We start from the raw sequence: 15,363 nt of genomic DNA, 5'->3' as shown, positions 1-15,363 counted from the left end.
AATTTGCGCACAGTAGGATCCCACAAACAGCAATGTGATAATGACCAGATCATCTGTTTCAGTGACGTTGATTGAGGGATAAATATTGGCCCCAGGACACCGCGGAGAACGCCCCCCTGCTCTTCTCCCCAGCAGTGCCATGGGATCTTTTATGTCCACCTGAGAGAGCAGACGGGGACTCGGTTTAGTGTCTCATCCGAAAGACGGTACCTCCGACAGTGCAGCACTCCCTCAGTACTGGCACTGGGAGTGTCAGCCCAGATTTTTGTGCTCAAGTCTCTGGAGTGGGACTTGAACCCACGACCTTCTGACTCCGAGGTGAGAGAGAGAGCGACCCACCGAGCCACGGCCGACACTAATTGCTATTCTGCTCGTTACTCTGCTGTTGCACTATGTTACTATGGGGGGTCACTCTGTACTGTATGCCGCTCAGTGTTATGTGTTACTGTGCGTTCCTGGTGTGGTGTATTATTCCGTGTGTTACTCTACTGGAATACAGCAACAGGAGTGGGCCATTCAGCCCACCGAGCCTGTTCCGCCATTCAATTAGATCACGCTGATCCCAACTTCATAAACCCGTCTTTGCTCTGGATCCCTTGATACCTCCACCTAATCTGTCACCCTGTGTCGATGTCAGTCTTTAAAGCACTGATTATCCCCCAGCTGGGAGTGGGCCTTTGGCGTAGCGGAGCATCCCCGCTGCTGGGCCAGAAGGCGTAGGGTTTCAAACCCCGCTCCAGGCTGTCCCGGCAAGTGGAGTCAGAGCTCCGGCTGTAAATTCTGGGTTGACATCCAGCGGGATACTTGCGTCCGTGGGTGTGGGTGGCCCCCCCCCTCGTACGGGTTGTGGGAGCCCGTAAAACCCTCCCGCCGTAGGACTAACCACACTAATGGCTGGTACGAAGATGGTTACGGTCACGGAAGGAGTGTTAATCGCGGCCAGAAATCCTTCCACCACTTCATACAGTTCCCCAAAGGGAACATAAGAACATAAGAAATAGGAGCAGGAGTAGGCCAATCGGCCCCTCGAGCCTGCTCCGCCATTCAATAAGATCATGGCTGATCTGATCCTAACCGCCAATCCACTATCACAGAACCATCTCCTGAACCTAACCAAATTAGACACACAAAATAGGAGCAGGATCAGGCTACACGGCCCCTGGGCCCGCTCCGCTACCCACAGGGCCATGACCGAGCCGAACCTAGACTCATGTCCAAATTCCTGCCCGCTCCCCGTAACCCTTAATTCCCTTTACTTCTAGGAAACTGTCTATTTCTGTTTTAAATTTATGTAATGATGTAGCTTCTACAGCTTTTTGGGGCAGCATATTCCATGGACCTACCACCCTCTGAGTGAAGTAGTTCCTCCTCATCTCAGTTTTGAAAGAGCAGCCCCTTATTCTAAGACTATGCCCCCTAGTTCTAGTTTCACCCATCATCGGGAACATCTTCCCCGCATCCACCCGATCCAACCCCTTCACAATCTTATATGTTTCAATAAGATCGCCTCTCATTCTTCTGAACTCCAATGAGTAGAGTCCCAATCTACTCAACCTCTCCTCATATGTCCATCCCCTCATCCCCGGGATTAACCGAGTGAACCTTCTTTGTACTGACTCGAGAGCAAGTATGTCCTTTCTTAAGTATGGACACCAAAACTGTACGCAGTATTCCAGGTGCGGCCTCACCAATACCTTGTACAACTGAAGCAATACCTCCCTATTTTTATATTCTATCCCCCTAGCAATGAAAGCCAACATTCCATTGGCCTTCTTAATCACTTGCTGCACCTGCATACTAACCTTTTGAGTTTCGTGCACCAGGACCCCCAGATCCCTTTGTACTTCAGTACTTTCCAGTTTCTTGCCATTAAGATAATAACTTGCTCTATGATTTTTCCTGCCAAAGTGCATAACCTCACACTTTCCAGTATTGTATTCCATCTGCCAAATCTCTGCCCACTTACTTAGCCTGTCGATGTCCCCTTGCAGGTTTTTTATGTCCTCCTCACTCACTACTTTCCCTCCCATCTTAGTATCATTTGTAAACTTTGATATGTTACACTCGGTCCCCTCCTCCAAATTGTTAATATAGATTGTAAAGAGTTGGGGACCCAGCACTGACCCCTGCAGAACACCACTAGTTACCGATTGCCAGTCTGAGAATGAACCATTTATCCCAACTCTCTGCCTTCTGTTAGATAGCCAATCCTCTATCCATGCCAGAATATTACCCCCAATCCCGTGATTTTTTATCTTAAGCAATAATCTTTTGTGTGGCACCTTGTCAAATGCCTTTTGGAAGTCTAAATACACTACGTCCACTGGTTCCCCTTTATCCACCCTATACGTTACTTCCTCAAAGAACTCCAGCAAATTTGTCAAACATGACTTCCCCTTCATAAAACCATGCTGACTTTGTCCTATTAAATTATGATTATCCAAATGTCCTGTTACTGTCTCCTTAATAATGGACTCCAAAATTTTACCTACCACAGATGTTAGGCTAACCGGTCTATAGTTTCCAGCCTTCTGTCTACTGCCCTTTTTAAATAAGGGTGTTACATTAGCAGTTTTCCAGTCTGCCGGGACCTTTGCCGAGTCCAGGGAGTTTTGGAAAACTATTACCAATGCATCCACAATCCCTACCGCCACTTCCCTCAAGACCCTAGGATGTAAGCCATCAGGTCCAGGTGATTTATCCGCCTTGAGTCCCATTATTTTACCGAGTACCACTTCCTCAGTGATTTTGATCGTGTTTAGCTCCTCCCCCCCTTTAGCCCCCTGTTTGTCCAGTGTTGGGATATTCTTAGTGTCTTCTACTGTAAAGACTGATGTAAAATATTCATTCAGTGTTTTTGCCATCTCCATATTTCCCACCATTAATTTCCCGGTCTCATCCTCTAAGGGACCAACATTTACTTTAGCCACCCTTTTTCTTTTTATATAACTATAAAAACTCTTACTATCTGTTTTTATATTTTTTGCTAATTTACTTTCATAATCTATCTTCCCTTTCTTAATCAATCTTTTTGTTATTTTTTGCTGTCTTTTAAAGTTTTCCCAATCCTCTATCCTCCCACTAGATTTGGCTACCTTATATGCCCTTGTTTTTAGTCGAATACTATCCTTAATTTCTTTACTTAGCCACGGATGGCTGTCTTTTCTTTTACACCCTTTTCTTCTCAGTGGAATATATTTTTTTTGGAAGTTGTAAAATAACTCCTTGAATGTCCACCACTGATCATGTATCGTCTTACCCTTTAATCTATTTTCCCAATCCACTCTACTCAATTCCGCTCTCATACCTTCATAGTCTCCTTTATTCAAGCTTAGCACGCTTGTTTGAGATCCAACCTTCTCACCCTCTAATTGAATATGGAATTCAACCATGTTATGGTTACTCATTCCAAGGGGATCCTTTACTAGGACATTTTTAATTAATCCCGTCTCGTTACACAGGACCAGATCTAAGGTTGCTTGCCCCCTGGTTGGTTCAGTTACATACTGCTCAAGAAACCCATCCCTAATACACTCAATGAACTCATCCTCAAGGCTGCTCTGCCCAATTTGATTTGTCCAATTAATATGATAGTTGAAATCCCCCATAATTATAGATGTTCCCTTATTACAAGCCTCAACTATTTCCTGATTGATACTCCGTCCAACAGAGTTGCCACTGTTCGGAGGCCTATAGACTACGCCCACTAGTGTTTTTTTCCCCTTATTATTCCTTACCTCCACCCAAACTGTTTCATTATCCTGATCTTTTGACCCAATATCATTTCTCTGTATTACAGTGATTCCTTCCTTTATTAACATAGCCACCCCACCTCCCCTTCCTTCCTGCCTGTCCTTCCTGATCGTTAAATAACCTGGTATGTTTAATTTCCAGGCATTGTCACCCTGCAGCCATGTTTCTGTAATGGCCACAAGATCATACCCATATGTAGTTATTTGTGCCATTAACTCATCTATTTTGTTACGAATGCTACGTGCATTCAGATAGAGAACTTTCAAAGATGTTTTGTGACACTTAGTTCCTGCTTTTGCCCTTTTTATTACTTTACCTTTTACTCCATACCTTCTGCCCCTTCCTGACACGCTCTGGTTTTTAATTTCCCCACTGCTACCTAAGTCTATTACCTTCTCTGTTGTCATTTTTATTATTTGCTCTCTAGGAACCTCCCCCCCACTAGTTAGTTTAAAGCCCTCTCTACAGCCCTAGTTATATGATCCGCCAGGACTCTAGTCCCAGCACTGGCCAAGTGAAGCCCGTCCCAACGGAACAGCTCCCTCCTGCCCCAGTACTGGTGCCAGTGTCCCAGGAAGCAAAACCCATTTCTCCCACACCAGTCTTTGAGCCACGTATTTAACTCTCTAATTTTATTTGTCCTAGCCAAATTCACTCGTGGCTCAGGTAATAATCCAGAGATTATTACCCTTGTGGTTCTGCTTTTTAATTTGGCCCCTAGCTGCTCAAACTCCCTCAGCAGAACCTCCTTCCTTGTCCTATCTATGTTGTTGGTACCAACATAGACCACGACAACTGGATCCTCCCCCTCCCACTCCAAGTTTCTCTCCAGTCCAGAGGAGATGTCCTTAACCCTGGCACCGGGCAGGCAACACAGCCTTCGGGACTCTCGCTCTCAGCTGCAAAGAACTCTATCTATCTCCCTAACGATACTATCCCCTACCACTACAACATTTCTTTTAACTCCCCCCACTTGAATGGCCCCCTGCTCCATGGCGCTGTGGCCAGGTTGCTCATCCTCCCTGCAGTCCCTGCTCCTGTCCCCACAGGGAGTAAGAGCCTCGAACCTGTTGGACAAGTGCAAGGGCTGCGGCTCCTCCAACACTACCTCCTGGATCCCCGTACCTGCCTCACTTCTAGTCACACCATCCTGACCCTGGCCACGGACTACATCTGAATTAATTAATCTAATTGGTGTGACTACCTCGTGATACACAGAGTCCAGGTAACTCTCCCCCTCCCTGATGTGTCTCAGTGTTTGAAGCTCGGTCTCCAGCTCTTCAACACGGAGCCGGAGTTCCTCGAGCAGCCAACACTTACTGCAAATGTGATCACTGTGAGCATCAATGGTGTTCACCAGCTCCCACATATTGCAGCAGCAACACATCGCCTGATCTCCCATTCTATGTAATTAATTAAATTTATTAATATTATTCTTAAATATCCTCTGCCCCGATTCTAGATGGTGTATATCACACCTTAGAAACTATAAACCAAAGAGATTTAAGCTTAAAAGGGAGAAATACTCACCAACCAATCACTTACCCGCTTTCTGGTGACGTCACACTTGGATTACTTTTTACCTCTCTCCTTCCCTCCGAGTTCAGAGACTGGAGACTGGTAAACCTTCCTGGTCTCTGGGACTTTTATACCCCGCTCTGCCGCTCAGGTTTCCCGCCGACGCTGTGAGGCCTTACCTGGTCTCTGGGACTTTTATACCCCGCTCTGCCGCTCAGGTTTCCCGCCGACGCTGTGAGGCCTTACCTGGTCTCTGGGGACTTTTATAGCCCCGCTCTGCCGCTCAGGATTCCCGCCGACGCTGTGAGGCCTTACCTGGTCTCTGGGACTTTTATAGCCCCGATCTGCCGCTCAGGTTTCCCGCCGACGCTGTGAGGCCTTACCTGGTCTCTGGGGACTTTTATAGCCCCGCTCTGCCGCTCAGGTTTCCCGCCGACAGTGTGAAGACACGTACGACAACGATCCCCCAGCTTTTTGGGGGACAGAGTTCCAGGTTGCCACTATCCTTTGTGTGAAGAAGTGTTTCCTGACATCACCCCTGAACAGCCTGGCTCTAATTTTAAGGTGACGCCCCCCCTTGTTCTGGACTCCCCCCACCAGAGGAAATAGTTTCTCTCTCTATCGACCCTATTGAATCCTTTAATCATCTTAAACACCTCGATTAGATCACCCCTTAATCTTCTAAACTCAAGGGAATAGAAAGCAAGCCTGTCCTCATAATTTAACCCTTTTAGCCCCCGGGTAGCATTCTGGTGAATCTGCCCTGCACCCCATTCCAAGGCCAGTATATACTTCCTGAGGTACGGTGCCCAGAACTGAACGCAGTGCCCCAGATGGGAGTCTGTACAACTGAAGCATCACTTCCTGCCCTTTGAACTCCAGCCACCCTTGAGCTAAAGTCCAACATTCAACATTTTGAGAGGAATTGCTAGGGTAGATAATGAGAAACTTTCTCCGCTGGTGTAGGCGGGGGAGGGGGGCGGAGTCTAGGACAAGGGGACATCACCTTAAAATCAAAGCCAGGCCATTCAGGAGAGAAGTTAGCAAACACTTTGACTCATCCTGAGATCATAAAAGGCACTGTAGTGATGCAAGATTTTTCTTTATTGTTTTATTTCTTAGGCTATATAGTTTGCTGACGACGCGAAATTAGGTGGGATTGTTGTTAAGCCTGTGAGTTGTTCAAGTAATTAATACTCAGACTTAATCAGTAACAATAAAACAGGTCTTTACTGGTTGGAGGTAGGGACTATTCTGAATACAAGATTACTGCACAGTGCTTATATACCGGTGTGTTCACCCCCGGTATTACGTCTACAGCAGCCTGAGAAAGTAGTACATCTCTTAAGGTGGAACAGGCTTAAGCTCTCTTAAGGTGGAACAGGTTACATACACAACAATTGTGAGTTGTGAGGAGGATGCAAAGAGGTTTCAAGGCGATTTAGACAAGTTGAGTGAGTGGGCGAATACATGGCAGATGCAGTATAACGTGGATAAATGTGAAGTTATCCACTTCGGTAGGAAAAACAGAAAGGCAGAGTATTATTTAAATGGTGATAGATTGGGAAATGTTGATGTACAAAGGGACCTGGGTGTCCTTGTACACCAGTCACTGAAAGCAAACATGCAGGTGCAGCAGGCAGTTAGGAAGGCAAATGGTATGTTGGCCTTCATTGCAAGAGGATTTGAGTACAGGAGCAAGGATGTCTTACTACAGTTGTACAGGGCCTTGGTGAGACCACACCTGGAGTACTGTGTGCAGTTTTGGTCTCCTTACCTAAGAAAGGATATACTTGCCATAGAGGAAGTGCAGCGAAGGTTCACCAGACTGATTCCTGGGATGGCAGGACTGTCGTATGAGGAGAGATTGGGTCGACTAGGCCTGTATTCACTAGAGTTTAGAAGAATGAGAGGGGATCTCATTGAAACCTATAAAATTCTGACAGGGCTAGACAGACTAGATGCAGGAAGGATGTTCCCGATGGCGGGGGAGTCCAGAACCAGGCGTCACAGTCTAAGGATAAGGGGTAAGCCATTTAGGACAGAGATGAGGAGGAATTTCTTCACCCAGAGAGTGGTGAACCTGTGGAATTCTCTACCACAGAAGGCAGTTGAGGCCAATTCATTAAATATATTCAAGAAGGAGTTAGATATATTTCTTAAGGCTAAAGGGATCAAGGGATATGGGGAGAAGGCAGGGACAGGGTACTGAATTTGGATGATCAGCCATGATCTCATTGAATGGCGGAACAGGCTCAAGGGGCCGAATGGCCTGCTCCTGCTCCTATCTTCTATGTTTCTATGAACCAAAGTATGTATTTAATTGGTCTGCCATTTCTTTGTTCCCCATTATAAATTCCCGTTTCTGACTGCAAGGGACCTACGTTTGGCTTCACCAATCTTTTTCTCTTCACATATCTATAGAAGCTTTTACAGTCAGTTTTTATGTTCCCTGCAAGCTTACTCTCATAATCTATTTCCCCCCTCTTAATTAATTCTTTTGTCCTCCTTTGCTGAATCCTAAACTGTTCCCAATCCTCAGGTTTGCTGCTTTTTCTGGCCAAATTATATGTCCTCTCCTTGGATCTTATGCTATCCCTAATTTCCCTTGTTAGCCATGGTTGAGTCACCATTTTTGTTTTATTTTTATGCCAAACAAGGATGAACAAATTCTGTAGTTCATCCATGCGATCTTTAAATGTTTGCCACTGCCTATCCACCGTCAACCCTTTAAGTAATGTTCCCCAAACCATCCTAGCCAACTCATGCCTCATACCATCATAGTTTCCTTTATTTAAATTCAGGACCCTAGTCTCTGAGTCAACTACTTCACTCTCCATTTTAATGAAGAATTCTATCATATTATGATCGCACCTCCCCAAAGGGCCTCGTACAACAAGATTGCTAATTAATCCTTTCTCATTACATAATACCCAGTCTAAGATGGCCTGATCTCTAGTTGGTTCCTCGACATATTGGTCCAGGAAACCATCCCGTATACACTCTAGGAATTCCTCCTCCACGGTATTGTTACTAATTTGGTTAGCCCAATCTATATGTAGATTAAAGTCACCCATGATAACTGCTGTGCCCTTATTACACGCATCTCTAATTTCCTGTTTAATGCCATCCCCAACCTCCGCATTACTGTTTGGGGGGTCTGTATATAACTCCCACTAACATTTTCTGCCCCATGGTATTTCTCAGCTCTGCCCATACAGATTCCACATCATCAGAGCTAATATCCTTCCTTACTATTGTGTTAATCTCTTTAACCAGCAATGCTACCCCGCCTCCTTTTCCTTTTTTCCTGTCCTTCCTGAATATTGCATACCCTGGATGTTGAATTCCCAGTCTTGGTCACCCTGGAGCTATGTCTCCGTAATCCCAATTATATCATATCCGTTTACATCTATTTGCGCAGCTAATTCATCCACCTTATTACGAATGCTCCTCGCATTAAGACACAAAGCCTTCAGGCTTGATTTTTTAACGCTCTTAGACCTTTTAGAATTCTTATTTACTGTGGCCCTGTTTGATTTACACCTTTGATTTCTCTGCCTTCTACTTTTGCTATTCTCCTTCCTGTCTTTTGTTTCTATCCTTGCTTCCCTTTCCTCTGTCTCCTTGCACAGGTTCCCAACCCCCTGCCATTTTAGTTTAAACCCTCCCCAACAGCACTAGTAAACAGTCCCCCTAGGACATCAGTTCTGGTCCCGCCCAGGTGTAAACCGTCCAGTTTGTACTGGTCCCACCTCCCACAGAACCGGTTCCAATGTCCCAGGAATTTGAATCCCTCCCTCTTGCACCATTCCTCTAGCCACGTATTCATCTGAAATATCCTTCTATTTCTACTCTGACTAGCACGTGGCACTGGTAGCAATCCTGAGATTACTACCTTTGAGGTCCTATTTTTTACTTTACCTCCTAACTCCCTATATTCAGCTTTTAGGACCTCGTCCCGTTTTTTACCTATATCGTTCATACCTATATGCACCATGACAACTAGCTGTTCACCCTCCCCCTCCAGAATGCCCTGCAGCCGCTCCAAGACATCCTTGACCCTTGCACCAGGGAGGCAACATACCATCCTGGAGTCTCGTTTGCGGCCGCAGAAATGCCTATCTATTCCCCATACAATAGAATCCCCTATCACTATAGCTCTCCCGCTCTTTTTCCTCCCGTCCTATGCAGCAGGACCACCCATGGTGCCAGGAAGTTGGCTGCTGCTGCCTTCCCCTGATAAACCATTTCCCTCAACAATATCCAAAGTGGTATATCTGTTTGAAAGGGGGATGGCCACAGGGGACCCCTGCACTTCCTGCCTGCACCTACTACTCTGCCTGGTGGTCACCCATTCCCTTCCTGCCTGTGCAGCCTTTACCTGTGGTGTGGCCAAATCCCTAAACGTGCTATCCACAATGTCCTCAGCATCGTGAATGCTCCAGTATGTATCCATTCACAGCTCCAGCGCCGCAATGCGGTCTGCCAGTAGCTGCAGCTGGATACTCTTCCCGCACACATGGTCGTCAGGGACACAGGAACTGTCCCTGATTTCCCACATAGCGCAGGAGGAGCATGCCACAGGGCCGAGCTGTCCTGCCATGACTTACCGTTTAATTAATTTAAATTAATTTAAATCAAATCAATACCACTAATTACACTACAACTAAATGATATAGTCAAGGGCCCTTGTTTCCTAGCACTCCCCAATACACAATAGAGACCTTAGAAACTATAACCACAAAAATTAAGACCTTCTAAATTTTATAAACTATTAATCTTAACTGTCAAACTATAGTGTAGTATAAATACTCACCTGGCCGTACTCACCCAATCAGCTGCTTCCTCTTGCCCGCGTCACTTTTTGAATCGAGATGTGGCTCCGGAACGCCGCCGCCGGTCTGTGAGATTGGTAAGCCTCTGTAAAAAAGCCCGCGAAAGTGAGTTTCAGTACTCACTGCACCGCCGCTCTCTGCTCCTCCCGACACTGGCCTCTGAGGAGGTGAAGTCAGCATTAGTGCGACAGGTGGGAGCAACGTGAAGGCGATTTTTCTGGTTACACTCTAACCTGAAACAATCTCACACACAACAAAGCATTACGTTGCCTGGGAGCTGCACCTGATACACCGCCCCTCCCAGAGAATCCTTCCAAAGGTGGCACAGCATGAACTCATGCCAAACTCCGATACCAACAAGTTGTGGGTGGCAACAAGCTACAGCAGAAGTCAATGCTTAAAATGGTTGCTCATGGTCACATTACCAACATTTCACACCCTCCCCCACCCAGTCTAACGAGTTGAGTGAATTACTCAGTGACACTGAGTCACACAGGCTCTCAGTTCAGCCAGCAACGCTGCGTTAGTGCAGCAAAGGCAGCTTCAATATCACTAGAGGCCAGAATTGGAGGCGCGCAGATATCTCGGGGGGGGGTGGGGGCGGGGGGGTGGGGGGTGTAGGGTTGAAGGAGATTACAGAGATCGGGAGGTGGCGAGGGCCATGGAGGGATTTGAAAACAAGGATGAGAATTTTGAAATCGAGGCGTTGCTTAACCGGGAGCCAGTGTAGGTCAGCGAGCACAGGGGTGATGGGCGAACCGGACTTGGTGCGAGTTAGGACACGGGCAGCCGAGTTTTGGATGACCTCAAGTTTATGGAGGGTAGAATGTGGGAGGCCGGCCAGGAGTGCGTTGGAATAGTCAAGTCTAAAGGTGATAAAGGCATGGGTGAGGGTTTCAGCAGCGGATGAGCTGAGGCAAGGGCGGAGACGGGCGATAATACGAAGGTGGAAATGGGCAGTCTTAGTGACAGAACGGATATGAAGTAGGAAGCTCAATTTGTGATCAAATGTGACACCAAGGTTGCGAACAGACTTGGTCAGCCTTAGACATTTGCCGGGGAGAGAGATCGAATCAGTGGAAAGGGAGCGGAGTTTGTGGTGTGAACCGAAGACAATGGCCGCGATTCCGCCGGCCGAGGCGAGTCCGGGGCAGCTGGGGTCGGTGTCGCGGTCCTAGCCCGCTGCCTACTCCAGCCCGCACTCTCCAAGTGATTATACGTTAATAGGGCTTGTTAAGCCCGCCCTGTGAGGTTCCCGGCCAATTAAAAGGAAGCGGGTCTGATGATGTCATTTGATGACGCTTCATCAGCTGGTTTCCTTAAAGGGGCCATGTCCAAATTGATTTTGACAGTTGTGCTGTCAGTGTTCTACAGCATTGAGGTGCTGCAAACACTGACAATCACTGCACAGAGGAGCACAGCTGCACCCAGGCTCTCCCATGACCCCCTCCATACAGGGAGTCACAGCACGCAAGGGGGTCCTCTTCCCTTCCCATGGGTGGAAGAGACCTCCCCAGGAGAGCAACGCAGCCTGTTGCCCATTGTACAGGAGGGCACAAGCAGGGATGTCGTCAGGAGGACCAGGTTGCAGTGGCGCAAACCTTTCAATGATCTGAGTAGATCACGAAACGTTACTGCAAAGCCACACTCAACCTCACCCTGCTATGCCTCTCATCACATCCCCATCACTCTGCCTTCCCTACCCGACTCCTGCACATCCTTACTCACACCAACTTACCTTGCACCTCCACCCATCCCTCTCTATCTACATTATCACATCCCCATTTCACTAGCCACCCTTCACACTCACCCTCATCCTAGCGCAAGCATTCCAACCAATAACACACAAGGGTAGGCACTTGGATGTTTTATCCAATGTTCATGTGAAGTTTCTGGTAATGTGCTGTCAAACATTGAAACCTTTATTTTCAACACTTTGTGTTCTTGGACAGATTTGTGTGCACATTTGTAAGTGGCTTAGTGAGTTGCAGTGAATGGTGAGACACAACGGTACCCCCGCAATGGCGATGAGTGTGAAAGGAATGGCTTGGGCATTGTAGGGTTGCTTTATGGTGTTGGTGTGGGGTGGTGCCAACCTGGCACATCACATGGCAGCCAGGGTGTACAACGTCAAGTGAAGTAAATCTGGCCATGGTGAGGCCATCCCTGGCGTCCCGGGCAGCAATGTGGTCAGGTGCTGATGCCCTGTGTCCTGTGCAACATCAGTTGATCGCGGAGAAGGCTGGTGTTGTTGTTGCTGCTGGTGATGCTGGTGTTGGGGCTGATCGTGGTGGGATTCTGAAGGCCAAGGTGAGATATTTTCAAGGGCACCGATGCTGCTGGAATAGATGGCAGGTGAGGTTGAGATGACAGACGCGATCTGTCAGTGGCGAGAGAGGTTGTTCCAATGAGGTGACATGGGATAGAGAGTTGGTTCCAAACACTTGCAAGCTGCAGAAAGCTCAATCTGTCGTCCAAATGCAGTAACCAACAGTTTGAAAGTGAACAGCTGTAACATGGGATCTTTTATACAACTTTGGCAGCCGTCAGGTCATGAGATAATTCGATGCTGAATCCACTCACGACACACTGAGCTGACGTGATCCCCGAGCAGCGGGTAACCCGTGGGGGGAGCACGTAAAATTGACATAATAGTTAATTGGATGTCAACAATCCATTTAATGATGTCAATTGCCTCCCCCGCCGCTTGGTGTTGGGTCTGCTGAGCGCTGACAGACCCGACACCTGGGAGACTCGTGTGGAGGCGGCTTGACAGCAGGTTCCCTACCCGCTGCCAACCTTTTCTATTTTGACAGCGGACCCGCCTCTGAACCCGCCCTCTGAGCGCCGGCAAAATTCAGCCCAATGGTTTTGCTCTTCCCGATATTTAATTGGAGGAAATTTCTACTCATCCAGTGCTGGATGTCGAACAAGCAGTCTGATACTATGGAGACATAAGAATAAGAACATAAGAAATAGGAGCAGGAGTCGGCCATTCAGCCCTTCGAGCCTGCTCCGCCAGTCAATGAGATCGTGGCTGATCTTCTGCCTCAACTCCATTCACCGGCCCTATCGCCATATCCCTTGATGCCCTTACTAGTCAGAAATCTATCGACTTCTGTTCTGAATATACCCAATGACTGAGCCTCCACAGCCCTCTGGGGTAGAGAATTCCAAAGATTCACCACCCTCTGTGTGAAGAAATTTCTTCTCATCTCAGTCCTGAATGGCCTACCCTTTATCCTGAGGCTGTGGCCCCTGGTTCTCGACTCCCCAGCCAAGGGAAACATTCTCCCAGCATCCACCCTATCAAGCCCTGGAATAATTTTGTATGCTTCAATGAGATCCCCTCTCATTCTTCTGAATACTGGCCTAGTTTACTCAATCTCTTCTCATAGGACAGTCCCGCCAACCCAGGAATCAATCTCGTGAACCTTCGTTGCACTCCCTCTATGGCAAGTATATCCTTCCTTAGGTAAGGAGACCAAAATTGGACACAGTAATCCAGGTGTGGTCTCACCAAGGCCCCATATAATTGGAGTAAGACTTCTTTACTCCTGTACTCAAATCCACTTGTAATGAAGGCCAGAATACCATTTGCCTTCCTAGTGGCTTGCTGCACCTGCACATTCACTTTCAGTGACTCATGTACAAGGACACCCAGGACCCTTTGAGCATCTGCATTCCCCAATCATTCACCATTTAGGAAATACTCTGCCTTTCTGTTTTCTCTACCAAAGTCGACCCTCGAGACGGCCGAGGGTACGATGCACATGCTACCAACAACAACTTGTATTTATATAGCGCCTTTAACATAGTAAAACATTCCAAGGTGCTTCACAAGAGCGATTATCAAACAAAATTTGACACATAAGGAGATATTAGGACAGGTGACGAAAAGCTTGGTCAAAGAAGTAGGTTTTAAGGAGCGTCTTAAAGGAGGAGAGGGAGAGAAAGATAATATAAATATTCCGGGAACAGCCTCCCATGTTATACCCTCTGTAAACTTGTCTTTTTTTTGATAACATTCCTGTGAAGCGCCTTGGGATGTTTTACTACGTTAACTGCGCTATATAAATATAATTTGTTATTGTTGTTGGACAGGGCCGGATTCTGTGGTCCCTCTTTCCTGCCCCCACTATGTTTCCCCCCCCCCTTACACTGCTGACTGTCAGTCACACACTCTCTCTACGTTGGTGTGACTGCATTCTGGAGTGTATGATCCAAATATTCCTCTCGCTCCCTTATGTGTCGCAGTGTCCCCAATTCGCACTCCGGCTCAACGACACTGAGCCGGACTGTCTCCAGGCAGAGACATTTCCCACAGGTGTGGTCATCCGGGGCAGTCTCGCTGTCCACAAATTCCCACATTCTACAGTCCCGACACATTGCCTGTGCTGCCATTGATTTTAATTATCATTTAATTATTCATCTCTATTTTCTGATTCGCCTTCGCTCCTAAATTCTGAATCACCACTCTGATACACTGGTCAGCTGTGGCTCAGTGGGGAGCACACTCTCTCTCTCGCCTCTGAGTCAGAAGGTTGTGGGTTCAAGGTCCCACCCCAGAGACTTGAGCCCATAATCCAGGCCGACACTCCCGGTGCAGTACTGAGGGAGCGCCACACTGTTGGAGGTGCCGTCTTTCAGATGAGATGTTAAACTGATGCCATCTGCCTTCTCAGGTGGACGTAAAAGATCCCACGGCCACTATTCGAAGAGCAGTTGAGTTCTCCCCGGTGTTCTGGCAAATACTTAGCCCTCAAGCAACAGATTATCTGGTCATTTATTTCATTGCTGTTTGTGGGAGCTTGCTGTGCGCAAATTTCTACATTACATCAGTGATGACACTTCCAAAGTACTTCGAAGTGTTTTGGGATGTCCTGAGATTGTGAAAGGCGCTATAGAAATGCAAGTCTTTCTTTCACTTCTTAGTCACCACTGTAACTTTGAAACTCTCTCACCGGGTCTCTCCCTCGATCCTCCGCTCTGTCACTGCTCAGCCACTCCGCGCTTGCTTTAAACCCAACGGGGTTAAAATTGGGTATCGCCCATTTTGGGGCGATAATATCGGCCGGGCGCAAAGTTTAGCGCCCGGCACTAATTATCGCCTCCGACTGCAAAATTGGCCTCTTTCGCCCCTGGAGGTGATTTGAGCGCTAAATCAGGCGCTGCACACCTCTCTCAAGGCGCTAACGTCAGGGAGCGAGGCGCTACCTCAGAACACTACTGAAGCTCAGGCGATGACCGTTAC

The 15,363-nt window shown here is 47.4% G+C and overlaps 1 protein-coding gene across 1 annotated transcript in view; it reads left to right on the top strand.

The window, feature by feature from the left end:
- Window positions 1–15,363, top strand: part of zanl (zonadhesin, like) — a 193,978-nt gene that overhangs the window by 1,811 nt on the left and 176,804 nt on the right. The gene's annotated exons all lie outside the window — the stretch shown is intronic.

Source organism: Somniosus microcephalus, unplaced genomic scaffold, assembly GCF_052327205.1.
Source record: "Somniosus microcephalus isolate GS21.2 unplaced genomic scaffold, FLI_Smic_1.0 unresolved_chr4, whole genome shotgun sequence".
NCBI lineage: Eukaryota > Metazoa > Chordata > Chondrichthyes > Squaliformes > Somniosidae > Somniosus > Somniosus microcephalus.
The sequence above is the reverse complement of the archived record's forward strand: the minus strand, read 5'-3'. Positions and strand labels throughout refer to the sequence as shown.